We start from the raw sequence: 15,225 nt of genomic DNA on the forward strand, positions 1-15,225 counted from the left end.
CTCCGCAAGCTCGATTTGAAAGCAGCAGTGAATGCAGGAAATGCAAACGCATAATGACAGCCGTTGGGAACGTGGACATTTTCCTCTGACATATTATGAGATTAGGAAGAACCAAGGATTCATCCCCAGGAACAGGATGATAGTGTGTTCCATATTTAATGTCAACCCATCCTGTGGCTGTTGAGATATTTGGTTCAAAACAAAACACTCAACCTTGCTGGTGGCAATACAGGAAAAGTCAGGGGGGGGGGGGGGATCACCAAAGTCAGGAGGATTTCTCCTCTGAGGACCCTGAATGTCTGTGCAAAATTTCAAAGCTATCCATCCGTCGTACGCACTGATAAAAGCTGGAGATCATTTTCTAAAACTAAGAGAAGATGCAACTTGTGCATGAAATATGACAACTTAATGAGCAGTGTTCAGGATTTTGAATTTTTTTTTTATTAAATATTTAAAAAGATGTTTCCATGGCAGAGATGTTAAATTGTGAGAGATTTCTCCTCTGTCTGCTTAATAATGGAATACACCAGGTAGGCACATAACTAGCAGAAATGGCTGGAGACATTGTCTTCTGCTTTGAGCGTTTTTTTGTGCGGATCAAACGATCATCATTCGGAAGTGCACACACTCCAGACATCACTGTGACAGCCATGAGGAGTTCACAAAGGCGAATATGTCTCTGTCTACTTGAGAGAGGATGAGCAGATTTCAGCATAGTGGATACGAGCTGCAGAGAGCTGGTCCATACATAGCCGGCAGTCACAGTCAGTCTCCTCATCTTCCCCCCAGTAACGGTCCCAGGGGAAGCAGGAATTGACGTGCAGTTAAAGAGGCTTTGAAGAGAAGCGACTGTCAGCATGATTGCTTCTGCTTTTTTAGCAGTGAAGGAAAGGGAGCGGGTGCAATAAGGACAGAGTGAACAGCTTTGGAAATACATCTCACTATGCTGTGAGGCAGGAGGAAAAAAAAAGGTGGAGCTGTCGCTAAAGCAAAAACTGTGTTAGAGAATTTGAAGTTTTTTTCCACAGACAGAAGATAACAAGAACAAAATAGCATAACAAAACAATAAATAAAGATCGTTACCTGCAAATGTTGGCAGACATTTCCCACTGAACACACTGCGCGTACACATATTAATACACTGCGAGACAGCCAGAAGCATAACTTGACATTTTTTTATTTTTTATTTTATTTTTTTTATTCTATACAGCTTAAATTAGAGTACATAAGTAAACGAAGTGAAACGGTTGTTGTCCCAAATTTCAGTTTTTCCATAACCAGTGATATCACAGTCCCAATTATTTTTGAATGTACACACACTGCTGGGGAGCCAAGAGTAACCAAAACCACAATGATGTCATGGATGACCGGTAAAATGACTCGGCAGCGGAGAAGACCTCATTTCCTGTGCGGTTGCCATGTATTTTGGAGACTTTCTTTTAAGGACTCAAAGTTGTTTTTAAAATTAAAGTTATACAAAAACACAGAGAATCATGCTAAGTTTTTACATCAGATGCTGAGATGGGTTGAATGTTCTTTTAAAGGCCAATTCCTGGTTTCTGCCTCAACGCGTGCGGTTCCCTTTAATAGTCTACTACTACAGTCTGCTACGTAGACGTGCACATTAAACAAAGGTCTGTGTAACTACATACTTCCCTTTCTTTGCCAGCAGGTATTTTCATTGCTCTTCAGGGTTTCTGTTATTTCTCCCCAAGCCAACACCATCTCTGTGTCCTTGTTCTTTTTTCAATGATAAATTATAAAGGTGTGGACAATGGCGAAGACCAGCACGCAGCCTCTCCTCAAAACAAGCATCCATCCATTTTTTTTCCAGCACATGTACAGTTGGGATGTTTGCAGTGCCGACAGTTCACACGGTCACAAAGTTTGGGCTGCAGAGACTCTTGCGGTAGATGCCAAAATGTACGTCACGCAACTCTTCCAAACATGCAGACAGCATGACTTTGCCGTATGGTAGGCGTCGTGGCAGTACTCAAAGAGTCTACAAATATAATGTATGGATGCATCATAGCTGTAGAATCACGCATGTCATAAATATTATACTCAAAAGCCTTCTCTTTTTGTAATTGTTCAGATCATAACACATCCAGACAGTTTATGGCACACATCACAGCAATCACTGAAATAAATAGTGTTTTCTTGATTTCAGTATCATTGATGCTGAAAGCTTTCTGCCCCATTTTGTATGCTCTTCCTTGAATGATTTTCCTCATTGTTTGGCTGCTGAATCTTTGTGAAAAGGCGTGTGCCCCACCCCTCCCTGCTTGGTAGCACAACTGGTGAGGGATCAAAAGAGTCGTGTAAACAACCCATGAAAAGGGTTATGTTACGGATGACACCATCACTTAATTACAGGATCTTTAACACAAAGCAGACTCTTGCTTCTTGGTGTGATATACAGCCGAGGATCCAAATGATGTCTGCTGTTATAAGGCTGAATTTGTTTTCATAGTAAACCCAATAACAAAACTTAATAGAAAATGAAATGAATGTGATTGGCCCTTGTACTGAGTTGCTTATCTTGAATGTTGTCACTCCCGCTGCCAACCACACAGCCTCCTTTGATGTATGTTACTTAAATCACAAGTTCTCAATGTGGTTCAAATAAAGAAGGATTAGGAGTCCAGCGGTATGAGACGACCTTTGACCTTGTTTGTGTGTTTTCTTCCCTCCGGGCACGACAGGAGATCAGAAAGTTTATTGTGCACAAAAAACAGGCAACCTTCTTCTGACGGAGCTCAATGACATTTCTTGCTCATTCATAATGACCAAATGTCAGAAAAAGCATACATCTCCACTATATCTGTAGCATGTCATTGTCATCTTCCTACTGAGTAAATAAAAAGCTGTTTGTTGTCTTTGTATTTTACATTTACAGAAGGAAGTGAGATAAATCAGTTTGTACTCTATTTTCAGAGATTTATTTAAGTACCGAATGATGTAAAAACCACAATAAAAGAAATAGATGATTGTCTGTCACTTGGCTGATCTGACCTTTAACCCCATTAACCTTTGATCAACGAATGAGCTCTTCTCGTGGTGCTCTTTAGTAAACCCCTCAATTAGTTTGTCTATTTGGTCCCATTCGTGAGATAGTTTCATCTATTCATAGTTATTCTGCTTTCGTGAATGTAATGTCGTGTTGACGAGACCTTATGTGGTTATCTTTGGTGTTGGCTTAATATTTTTAGTCCTTGTTGCTCTCACAGGGCGTCATTTCCAGAAGTGAACCTCATCTGTCCAAACTAAAACTCAGCCTTAACATTTACATGCTGACTTCATTTTCCTGAGAAACGCCCTACAGGTTCTCAGTCCGCAAATTTTTGGAGGCATGACTTTGAAGTACCCCCACACTGATTTAGACCAGGGAGTGAATGTTTGCTCAGTAGGTCAGGGGAGAGGCATTCAGAAGGACAGAAATAGCTGCAAAAACTTTTCCCGCTCCTTTTGGTGGGTGGACAGGAATTTGGGGTTGAAGCGGAGGTAAACAATGACATCAGGATCACCTACGCATATGCAGGCACACACACACATTCCAATGCTTAGCCTCCGCTTCGGTGGCGACAAAGGCATCGACGCATCAGGATTAAGTGATGTCATCCTTTAAGCAGCTCTTTTGTGGTCTCCCCGTGGGACCCCTGAGGAGCCACCTGCAGGTCATAAACATCGTATCAAGGGGTTTTTACAGGGAAGATCACCACCCAGGTGGCCACCGTTGGGCGTCCGAGAAGTAAAGGGCCCGAGCCAATGAATCATAGCATTCCTGTCACGTGACCAGATCGGGGGAAATCCACCATAGAAATGTCCGTTACTTCATTGGCTGAAACCAGTTGGGTCACTGAGTTTGAGACCTTTTAAACTGATGACAGCCCCATAATACGGTGGCAATGCCACCTTGTTAGTTTTATACTTTATTTTTCTCAAATTGATAGAAAGTTCTATTTGAGATTCTCATGAAGTACTACTACTTGTACTACTACTGCTAATCCGTTTATTCTCAGCTGGAGTACATCAGAAATGTTTAATACAATTTTTTTTTTTTAAATCAAGTTCCACTTACTCCATTTTACCGGGGGTTTCAACTGCAAAGAAAAAACATTGCTTCAGAAAAAGTGGACCTTGAGTTGAGGGAATATTGGGAAATACACTTATCTGCTTTCTTGCTGACACTTGGATGTGATACCATTTAATCATGTCTGCAGAATAAATATAAGGTTACAGCCAGCAGCCTGTTAACTTAGCATAAAGACTTGAAACAGGTAGACACAACTAGCTAAGCTCCATATGAATACCCCCCTCAGATCTCAACATTTTCTGAAACTTTCAGAGACGCAAAGCAGTTTATTAACTTTTATTTATTTATTAACTGACGGCTTATAAAAAAAACCTTTTGACCTCCTCACATTCTCGTAAGCCTTCAAAGTTATAGGAATTGATAATATTAGTCATTAAGTCATTAAAAAAGGTTGTGGGTTTCTCCCTTTCTAACGAGCCATCAAGATGAATTAAAGAGGCGATGATAAAGAGGAGCAGGGAATACACCATTTGAAGGGATTTTCAGCAACCTAAATCTGTCATGAATGTCATACCGCTGATCTATAAAACATTACCAACTGATTTAATTACTGCAGATAAACTCAGCAGCCTTACTAGAGAGTAAAAACATTTTTCTCTGTTCACTGACTTGAACTGATTACCTTGAAAGTTCTTCCAGCAGCACCGTACCTGTACTGTGACTTATTAATGTGAAACTAAGTGCAGGAACCCTTGAGATTGTTTAGTATTATGTACCTCAGTGACTCCTCAGGTGCAGCAGAATATCTCTACATCTTAATTAGCTCTTCTGCTATCCGTCCAATGCAGGGAAACTGTGACGCAAACAGCTCAGGGGTGAAGGAAACGGGCCCACTCCTGTACAGACATTGATGCGTGTCTAATGAGTCCATCAGCCTGACAGTACTGCATCCTGGGGGACCCTCCGTTCATGATTACCAGTGTATCACGTCTGAATGTTCCTGGATTGAAAATGCCATCTGTCATTACATCTGACTGTGTGTTTGCCAAACAGGGGTTCAAGGTAATTCATGTGCAAGCGCACCTGTTTGTTGTTTTGGAAAATTAAAAACAACCCCCCCCCCATCACATGTCACGGCACTCTCATTTCCTCTATATCCTCCACATGCCAAATGTGTGCGTAACAGAGCCATAGGATGAGTCTATAAATGTTAAAAGCCACCAGACTATAAATGATTTACCAGCCATACCTCAAGAGCACATGCTTTATATTAAACTTTCAGTAATTGATTGACATGCCGTGAGTCACCAACACAATTTTCACACATCAGGTGGAAGCAATCAAACCGAAAATAATGTATATTGAGTTTATTTTGCATTTCAGGACTGAAAAAGGCTCCCTGGGGAGACACATTGAGGTGGAACGACTCGCGTAATATAAAATGCTTTTGCATGCTACACATCAGCATCCTCTTCGCAGCACTTCATGCTGAATGGTTTTACCTTTCAGATTCTGTCAACACTTGGATTGAGCAATTTCCTTTCTGCTCTGAGCACCGTAAATATTTGAATCCTCAGTTTGAAGATAGTGAGCTTTTCATCAGTTGACACAACAACAAGCATGTAAAGATCACATTACATGTCTTCATTCAGCAATTTACTTTCATCTTGCGCCGTGTACAGGTGCACTTCTCTCTGTAGTGGTGTAAAATCATAAAACCAGGTCAAATAAGATGAAAAAAAAGAGTGTGAGAGTGGGTGGGTTTAATTTGCCAAACATGATTTAAACAAACACACTTAAGCTCTGTGAAGTCTCCCATACGGTATGTATCCATCAACAGCTACTTGAAACAGCACTTTGTTGTAAAGGAAACTAATCCTGCAACCGTGCTATGAAATATATACCTGTATTATACACTTAACTAAAACTCAATATCACTGTTATGTATCAAATTGTTTTTACAGGGGATGTTTTCAAATGTATTTCTAAGGCTTCATTTGCATGCTAATATTCTTGTTTATATTCATCACAATTGTTTACTTCATCTTTCAAGTGTTTTATACTTGTGGAATTCAATATTTGCAGCCACCCCAAAACGAAGTATTACAGGAATAACTAGAAGACCTCCACCAAGGACAATAGTCCACTCTACTATGTTCTGCAAATTTGCATCCGCAACCACTATATATATTTGGATATATTTACGATTATGGCGATGTTCCATTTTCACCGGATGCAGTTTGTCCTGATTAAACCAGTGCAACCAAGTTCTCACAGTGGTGCACTGTCCATTGGACGAATGCAGATGCAATGGTGCACCGTCAAAAAAAAAAAAATCGAGGACGTTTTTACAGATGCTGTCTGTCCCTTTACCAGCCTTCTCTGTGTGCCTGTTATTCATGGTGCACATGAGAGCATGCTGCAGGCTGTCTGGTCCCAGCAGACAAGTCCAGGGCTGAATTTCTTCCCCAGTAACCCTCTGGTGCTCCATAATGACTGCTTGCTGTATTTAATTTGAGCAAGTACATGTGTACCCCAAGGGATTACTGGTATCCCTGAATGTTGATTGTGGATGTCGTATTTTTAGAATGGCCTATGTTTTTTGTCACGATTGAGATTTACTGCCATCTACAGGATTTTTTAGATGTTTGGTATTTAGAAGACCAAATGCCCTATCTGTCATTGTTAATGAAAGTGAAAAATGATTTGGTTCCACCAATGGATTTGAATGCACTCCAAACTTGAATGGGTTCTTCCTCTGCCCATGTTACACCCCTCCTTCACGCTTCAAGAAAATCAAGCTGAGAGTTTTACTGCTGACAAACAAACAAACTGAAAGATAACTTCCTTAGCACAGATAATAACTATAGCATTGAAAGAACAAAAATAACAACATGAATTTTCACATCAACAGTTTATACATGCAATGTATCAGTGAATAATAAAATGCCATGTGTTACAGCGGTGTTTAGCTGCCACGCTGCCTTGTTATTGCTCATGTTCATATTCCACACACATTTGTGGACAGTTGTTCTTTCTGCAGCTGTAACACACGCTCTGGTTTCGGGTCGACTTCCTCTAGGTGTGAAGGGAAGCCTCCTCTGCCCCGTGATTCAAGTGTGACATACAAAAAGCAATCATATGATAAGGCCGACGCTTATGGTTTCAGACAGCTCTTTTTGCCCAGATACAGCCTGTGTGTGTGTGTGTGTGTGCGTGTGTGTGCGTGTGCATGCGCGTGTGTGTGTGTGTGCGTGTGTGTGGCGGTGGTGTGGGTGGGGGGTGGGAACTTGTTTACAGCTCACACACGCTGCTTTGAGTCCTCTCGACAGGGGAAGAAAGACAGCGTATAGCAGAACTTGGCGGAGTGAAAGTGCAGTGCACGAGCGGTGAGTTTTCAGGGATAAAAATACTGCCGGTGAGCAGCCTCGAGCTCAGCGGTAAGACTAGAGGTGCAACAGCCTTTGGGCTTTGAAGCATCACTTATCTATGGCAATCAGCCCAGTGTGCTGAAGTAGGTTAACCAAATCTCCATAAAATGCAAATGCCCGGTAAGTCTTCAGATTCAACTTTCTGGGAAGTGGAGTTGCCTTTTTATATCACAGGACTCATGTGTTCGTGCTGATGACATATATTTATATTTTGACATGGTTGTCTTGTTTCAGAATCCATTTTGAAAGAAGAATTCTCCCACAGTGTGCATTTTCTTACAACCAGCAACCGGGCTTTGGAGCGGATAAAACCACTTAAGCCCTAACTATAACACGTAGCATAATACATTTTTACAGAGAAAAAAAAGGTTGTGTGAAGCCAGGGAAACCTTAAATGAGCAGATCCTGAGGGTGAGGAGCTCAGCGAGGGACTCGGTGCCAAACAGCCCTGCAGCCTGGCAGCTCTCTGCTTGATTGGTCTCAGTGGGAAACTGGGATGGAGGGCAGAAATCCCATCTACATACACATGCACGCGCACAGCCGCCATAGACACGCAGGCCATGCTGGCACATTTCACACATTCAAAGGGATGTGTGCACATGCTTTAATAACATCAACCTGAACTCGTGTTCAAGCTGACATCCTGAAAAATGACGGAAAAACAGCATAAAAAAATATATATCCAAGCACACAAACACACACACACACACTCCCACATATTCAAACACATAACACCCACTCCCACATATTCAAACACATAACACCCACATTCAAACACATGACACCCACACACATTAAGAGCCTTACACACCACAGCTATGAGCACAGCACGAGGGGGGGTGGGGGGTGGGGTGGTGGTGGGAGGGGGGGGGGGGGGGGCTGGGTTCACATTGCCTGCATGTTCTGTTCCTATTCAAAAGCTAATTCTCCTGCTCTGGGATTCAAAGAGCCTGGCCAGCCACCTGCACTGAGGATGAGGAGAGGAGGAAGGGAGGGAGGGAGGGGGAGGGGAGGAAAGGGGGGCAGACAGGAGGGGAGAGAAAAGGAGGAGGAGGAGGAGGTAGCAGTGGAAGAATGACATCACCTTCCCTGAAATGTCACCATTATCTCAAGCCTCGGCTTAGCTGTCTACAGGGGTGACATCATCCTCTCTTCGCCCCTCCCCCCTCTGTTCTCTCCAAGGCCGTGTGGTGTGAGTGAGTGTGTTTGTTTGTGTGCATGTGCATGGAGGCGTGTGTGCAGGGAAGTGTTTTCAAGAGAGATACAAGCATGAGTGGATGTTTTTGTCTTGCGCTGCCTCTTTCATGCCTTCATACTGACAAAAAGTAAAGCTGTGCTTGACTGGCACTGTAATGGGTTTTTGCCTCATTTAGCGATGATGCTTTAACACACCTGAAGCTTATCATGCTTTTAAAATTGTGGTTGATATGCTGGATAATCCCCAGACCTCACTGCAAAATTATTTCACGAGGACTGTTTCTTTTCTCAGTTTTTTTTTTGATGACAAGCTCACACTTATCATATGTAGCTGCTCCGCCTGCAGCCACTTTGAACCAAAGTCACTTCAAGGACAACATGTGGGGTTGACCCCATCTGACTTTGTGAAACTGTACGAGGTATTTTGACCAAATTTGATTGCAGCCTTTGTTGTGGTTCGCATTGTATTTATTATTATTATTAAGAAACACTCCTTCATTTCACCCATGTTAAAGACATACAATAAGTTTCCCTCATGAATCATTTCTTTAAATTATCTCAGGTGATTCAATCTGAAAAAAAATCATGCTGGGAAGTTTGCTAATTCACAGATGACATTTTTCTGTTATAAGTTAAGTTCAAGCAACTCAGTCGTCCAGCTCATCAAATCAAGTAAAAAGACGTAGTTCTGAGGTGACCTGAGAATTAAAACTGGAAAACTACTTTCAAAACTTGAAATTAACAAAACATATATATTAATGTTAATGAGTAATGATCAGTTATTTCCACTGAGAAAGTATTAGATCACAAATAAATATCCAGATAAATAATAAACGTATCTTTTCAGGGGTGTGCTGATGACCAGGATGAGGGTGTTGACCGAGGGTACACGATCCCTGGTTCACGTCCGGTTCGGGACCTTTGTTGAATGTTATTCCTCCTTCCTCGGTCCCATCTTTTCCTGTCATCGTCCTCTATTGATCAAATTTATACTTTTCTTCTAGAAATTCCTTCTCTATGGTGTGTTATAAGGCTTTGATGATAATACATGTCACACAATCCTTACAATTTACGGCGTTACACAGATGCACACTAACAAATGTTCTCCATGAACTCATTAAGCCGCTGCTCCTGTCTTCATCATGTGTCTCACTGCCAGGATTGACCTCTGTCATATCATCTGATGCCCTCGGCAGCTGACGCTCGTAAAGGCCACCGAAGCATGCCAGCCATGCCATCACTGGCCTTTGTACGTGTCCCAACACTCCCCGAATATTCTCCGACTGGATGACATCCCACGAATGCCTTTGTTTCAGATGGTGTAGAAGGTGTGACAGGTAAATGTGCCATCTGACCGAACTCATCTCGTTTAATTAAAATAAATCTCAATTCTTCTTTTTAAACTCTCCGCTGTTGCATATAATTGTGCATAAGGGGATCATTTCCATGCCACACTCAAGTTGTCTTACATTCTGTTAACTTGCTTTACTCTACTTGGAATCTGGAGGAAACCTCTGATCTTTTGGTGTCACTGGAAAGTAAAATAAAGATCTAACAGGGCAGTGACTTTGTGGAAGCAAAAAGATTTTGGTCAGCACACCAAAAATAACTTCATATTAAGGCATTTGTAACAGCTGTGTATGACCTGGCATTTAAACCTCACTTTACCACAAGTCCTCCCACAAAAATGTGATAGGTCAACAGAATCAATGCCCCTTTCATTCTGTGGAGCATAGCTATGTTTTACATCTCAGTGAAAGCAGTGCTTAACGTTCAGTTTAAAGTTATTCTAATCAGCATTTTTGTTTTAATAATGGATCAAATGTGTGTAATGTAAAATGGGTCACTTGTAGGGATTTATGCCCGTACTCCGCATGTCCTTGTGGTTTTAAGGAGCAATTTAGTTTTTTCAGAGTGTGAATACTTAAATTAATCAGATGGACAGAGCAATGAATGAATGCTAGTTTGGCTCAATGTCTGCTGGATGTGTTTTTGTAGACAACAGTTGGCGAGCACATCAGCCATATCAACTTTATTGGGTAATAATTGTTGTGTTTTCATTGTTCAAGTTTCACATTTTGGACTTAAGGACAGTTATCTTGGGACAATGGAATAAAAACTTCTTCATTCCTGATATTAGTGACATTATTAGACTCACTAAAGACACTAAAAGTATGTCTAGCTTTCATTTTGCTGTTACATATTTCAATGTCTTTACTATTTACAGTTTGTTTTACTATTTACAATATTTTTTACTATTTACTTTGGTGATTAAATAATTTTTTTCATGCTTTACACATGTATTGTAGATCCTACAAGTGTATCTTGCTTTGTAGTTTTTAAAGTCATTTAGTAGTTACCAGTAACTTTATACCAAGTAGTAGTAATGGAAAAATATTAAGCATGATAAAAGAAATAGAAAATTAGACAAAATAAAAGAATAAGTATTATATACGAGATTAAAAAAAAAGTTATTCTCATCTTGTCGAATAATTTGAATCACTGAATCTAAATTAAGAATTTGTTTAACTTCATTGAAAATTTACTATAATTTTCTTTCTCTTATGATTTAAAACAACTGAGCTTCAGTGTTTGAGTTTTTTTTTTTTTTTTTTTTTAATCTATTCAGCAACTAATGATTCTTTAATAGTCAAAGTCAATCTCCTCAACGTTTGAGAGTCAGTGTGAAAACTGAAAAGTCTTTTGTGATGTTATCAGCGTCGTCTAACCTGTCTTTAATGACCTGCTGTTTTTTGATGTTTTTACTGTGGGACCCATTTAACCACCACTGTGACCTTTACTCTTTCCTCCAGGGAACTTAATTGTATATCATTTGAAACAACAGGCCTTCTATTCAGCATACTTCTTTGAGGATACGCCTGGTATATTCTTGTGCATTTCAACTTGTTTGCTGAAGCAGTAATGCAGGGCCCCTGCTGCTTCTCACCTTTATTGTAATGCGGGGCCGGGTTTATAATCCAACTCTGGCCCGGGCCACTTCACACCTCAGTGAGCTCTGTGGCCTCCTACTGAGTTTGATGGGGACTTTTTACAGGACACACAGACTCACACACACACACACATACACACTAGACCTACACACCTGCCACCCAAACCAAATAACACCCCCTTCTCTCCTGCGCTGTTCTGTTGTACGATCTCTTTGTCTTGCAGGTGTCCGTTCGACGAGTCAAAAGGTGAACAAACAGAGAAACAGGGGCCAGTCATGGCGAACCATTATTCAGAGAAGTGATGTCAACAACGCTCTGACCTCAGAGGTCACCACTGGAGGACTATGGGCTTAATGGCCATCGAGGGAAAGATAAATATTCCAGACATTATTAAAGAGACTGATGGGCTTTCTATGACAAGTTGGGAGGTGGCGAGTGAGGGTGGAGCAGACCTGTATAGGATCAAAGCATTCCTTGTCAACTATTTGCCCAGCAAGCGCTCAGGGTGGGGACTTTGGTCATTAGAGCGGGATGCTTGGACAGCAGTGGGAGTCATTAGAGCATTTATAACAGTTCATCCCTCTTAAAAGAGCAGCCTCTAAAAATAGGAGCAAGTCAAACCTATTCAGCCATAATAGAAATATTTGCTCTGTGGGAACTCAGCACCACCGTCAGATGTTCTGGGCAAAAGTGTCACGTTGGTAGAATTAATTAAAGCTTTTAGACATAACAAACCACATTTCATGCATCATCAGATAATTTGTGTGATGGACCCTCTTGTGGACAGAGAAATAAATGTTCTCATAGATCATCAATAAGGCTGGCAATAGAAAAAGAACTATAAAATGAAAATGGAAATCTTAAAATACACACACACTTCATATTTATGGAAAGTAAGTAGATTTACTTAAACCTGCAGTGCGGAACTTTTCTCTCCCCCTTCTGCTGGTGAGAGTTATTACAAAAACGCTGTGGACACATGCCAATGTAATAGGCGTTGTGGCATCTACTGTTAAGGCTGTGAAATGGTGAGTAAATTGTTGATGAATGGTGAAATGAATCAAATAAAAAGGGAATGCAAGACCCACAAATAAATTTGTTTCCCTGTCAGAATTTGATCCAATTAGGTCAATAACATTTAGAAAGTCTAAAGGAGCTGTGTGATTGAATTATTATATCCCCATTTAAGTTAGCATAGGGCTAAACTGGAAATTAGCTGCTCAGCTGGCTAAAGTCCTCTCATGCTCTGTAAAATACAAAGAGATTTATCTGGCAGAGATAGGTTTAATCAACATTGTTTGAACTCATTTAGCAAGGGTTTTTAATGTAATGAACGTTCATTCATATGTAAAAGTGCTGTATAGTTTTGAAGTACTTGACTCAGTAATTTTGATTTTATGTTTCTATGGATTTTATAGGGAAAACTTGTCTTTTTACTCCACTAAAACTATTTGACAGTTGATTTACTTTTCAGAATAAGACATTACAACTATTAAAGTACATTCATACGTTTAAAAAAAAAAAAAAACTCAATATATGCAATAAAAACCCTCAGTCAATATTTTTCTTGTTGTCATTACATCCCATGTAAAGACCCCAAACCAACAATTTATTAACCATTTCTGTGACCGTGTCAGTTTCACAGATCTTTATTGTTGCCCAAAAATGATTAAGACCACATCAGTGAGCCCTGCAGATGTCTTTGGATGAAGGTAACGTAGGTATCAGGATTTTAAAGTTCGATGTGCAGTGCATACTTTTAATATCACTGTGTCACAATCACCAGCTGTGAGGTGAACTCTGTGAGTGTGTCAAACCAGCAGCCAGAAGTTATTTTAATACACATAAAGGATATATGCTGTCACCAACATTAAGGGGGAGACTTTCTTTGGGTTCCAACATATTTGAAATAAGGATCTTCCTCCCTGACACATTAAATATACTTAGATTTGTGGAGTTGTCTGTGACACCCTCTCCTCACACAGCCCTCCCCTCTTCTCTGGCTGTGTCTCACCCTGTGCTGCCTTTCTGTACTAGAGGGTTTGGAATAGCTGTGTGAAATAGTGACAGCTGTGAGGGAGTTCAAGTCTGGGGCAGAACGACACCGAACCACACCCAGCACCCAGCACCCAAGCACACTGGAGCGGTGTCAAGGCCAAGGATCCACAACAGGTGCCCGCTGAGCTTGGATTTGCATGCATTCAGACAGTAGCAGGCACGGGGCGCTGCCATGGTGAGCTTCGGCAGCTACACTGGTGTCACTGTAGGCTGTGATCATTAACACTGACTTTTTAAGACCCTCTCTGCCCCCCGAAACGCCTAAATTATCGCCATCGCATCCCCATCCTTTTTCATTTGTGCCCTGCGTGGAGCTGTGCCAGTATTCAGAGACGTGAACTCAGGGTACACAGGTGGCTAAAAGGCACGCAGAGCGTCTTGTGCACCCCTCCCTGGGGGAGTGTGAGGTGTGCAAAGGGGAACGTATCATATAGTACGTTATGGCAGTGCATAGCAAAGGAGCTAATAATATGATTCAGTGCTATTATAGTCATCCTGTCATCATGGCTATGTAATGTGAGGATGGAATGAAAAACATTCAAGCAACATGAAGCTCTTATGTTCTGCCTCATGTTTTGTTAATTTTATACACTGTTCCTGAAAAAAAAAGAAAAAACGTGTGTATTTCAGCTGTATTCTTAATGCTCTGATGACAACCGCAAACTTATCATACAGAGTTGTGATAATTTAGCCAGTTTGTAGTTTTAACTACATTTTCTACTTGTGCTTTTCTGCTAAAATATGCAGGACGTCTACTAGTAGTATGAGTATTTTTACACTGTTTGGTACTTCTAAATACTTCTTCCACCATTGTCCATTTGCTTTTGACCAGCAAATTCCCAAACTATAAAAATAATCACACAATGTATAATATATTTATTGCCACTTTTATAGAATACAAATTTTATTTCTATGAAAAATGGTGTCTCTCAAATGAGACATCATTAAATAGTTTTAATTATCTGTTTGGTTCTTATTTATTTGTGTTCATGTCTGCATTTTTACACAAAATATCTGTTATTTTTCCATATATGACTTGAAGTGTACATGAATAAACTCAGTTACAACAGGGTTGGACCTTTAAAGTCAGATTTTCTTTTAAGCACACACCGCCCTCTGCTGTTCAGATGATGCAATTACAAACTCAAAACAACAATATTAGATTTCAGTGACGACGGAACGTAATTGTGTAACTTGTGACTTAGATTACAGACCAACATTTCAATGTAAAATTACAATATTTTGCAACGTAACTTTATTAAGATTGAAGTCATTATTTTCATGAAAAACAAATGTGTTTAATGACGTCTTTTGCGCATTTTGTTATAAAAATCAGTCATGCCATTTCATAATCATAACTTTTTGGAGACAGCAGACAAGAGACAGAGACCAAATCATTCTACTTTGAAAACTAGGTAGCTGTCAGTCGGCCATGTACAGCCGCGAACTTGAGATTCCTGAAATAAGGAAGTGGCCCACTTTCGTCCAGGACCGCAGAGGTGAGGGAGTGGCCACCTGCAACCCTCTGCTCATTAACAGTGCGAGAGACCAA

This window comes from Embiotoca jacksoni, unplaced genomic scaffold (genome assembly GCF_022577435.1).
Source record: "Embiotoca jacksoni isolate LCO1_2020_lvr unplaced genomic scaffold, fEmbJac1.0.p SCAF_96, whole genome shotgun sequence".
Taxonomy (NCBI): Eukaryota; Metazoa; Chordata; class Actinopteri; family Embiotocidae; genus Embiotoca; species Embiotoca jacksoni.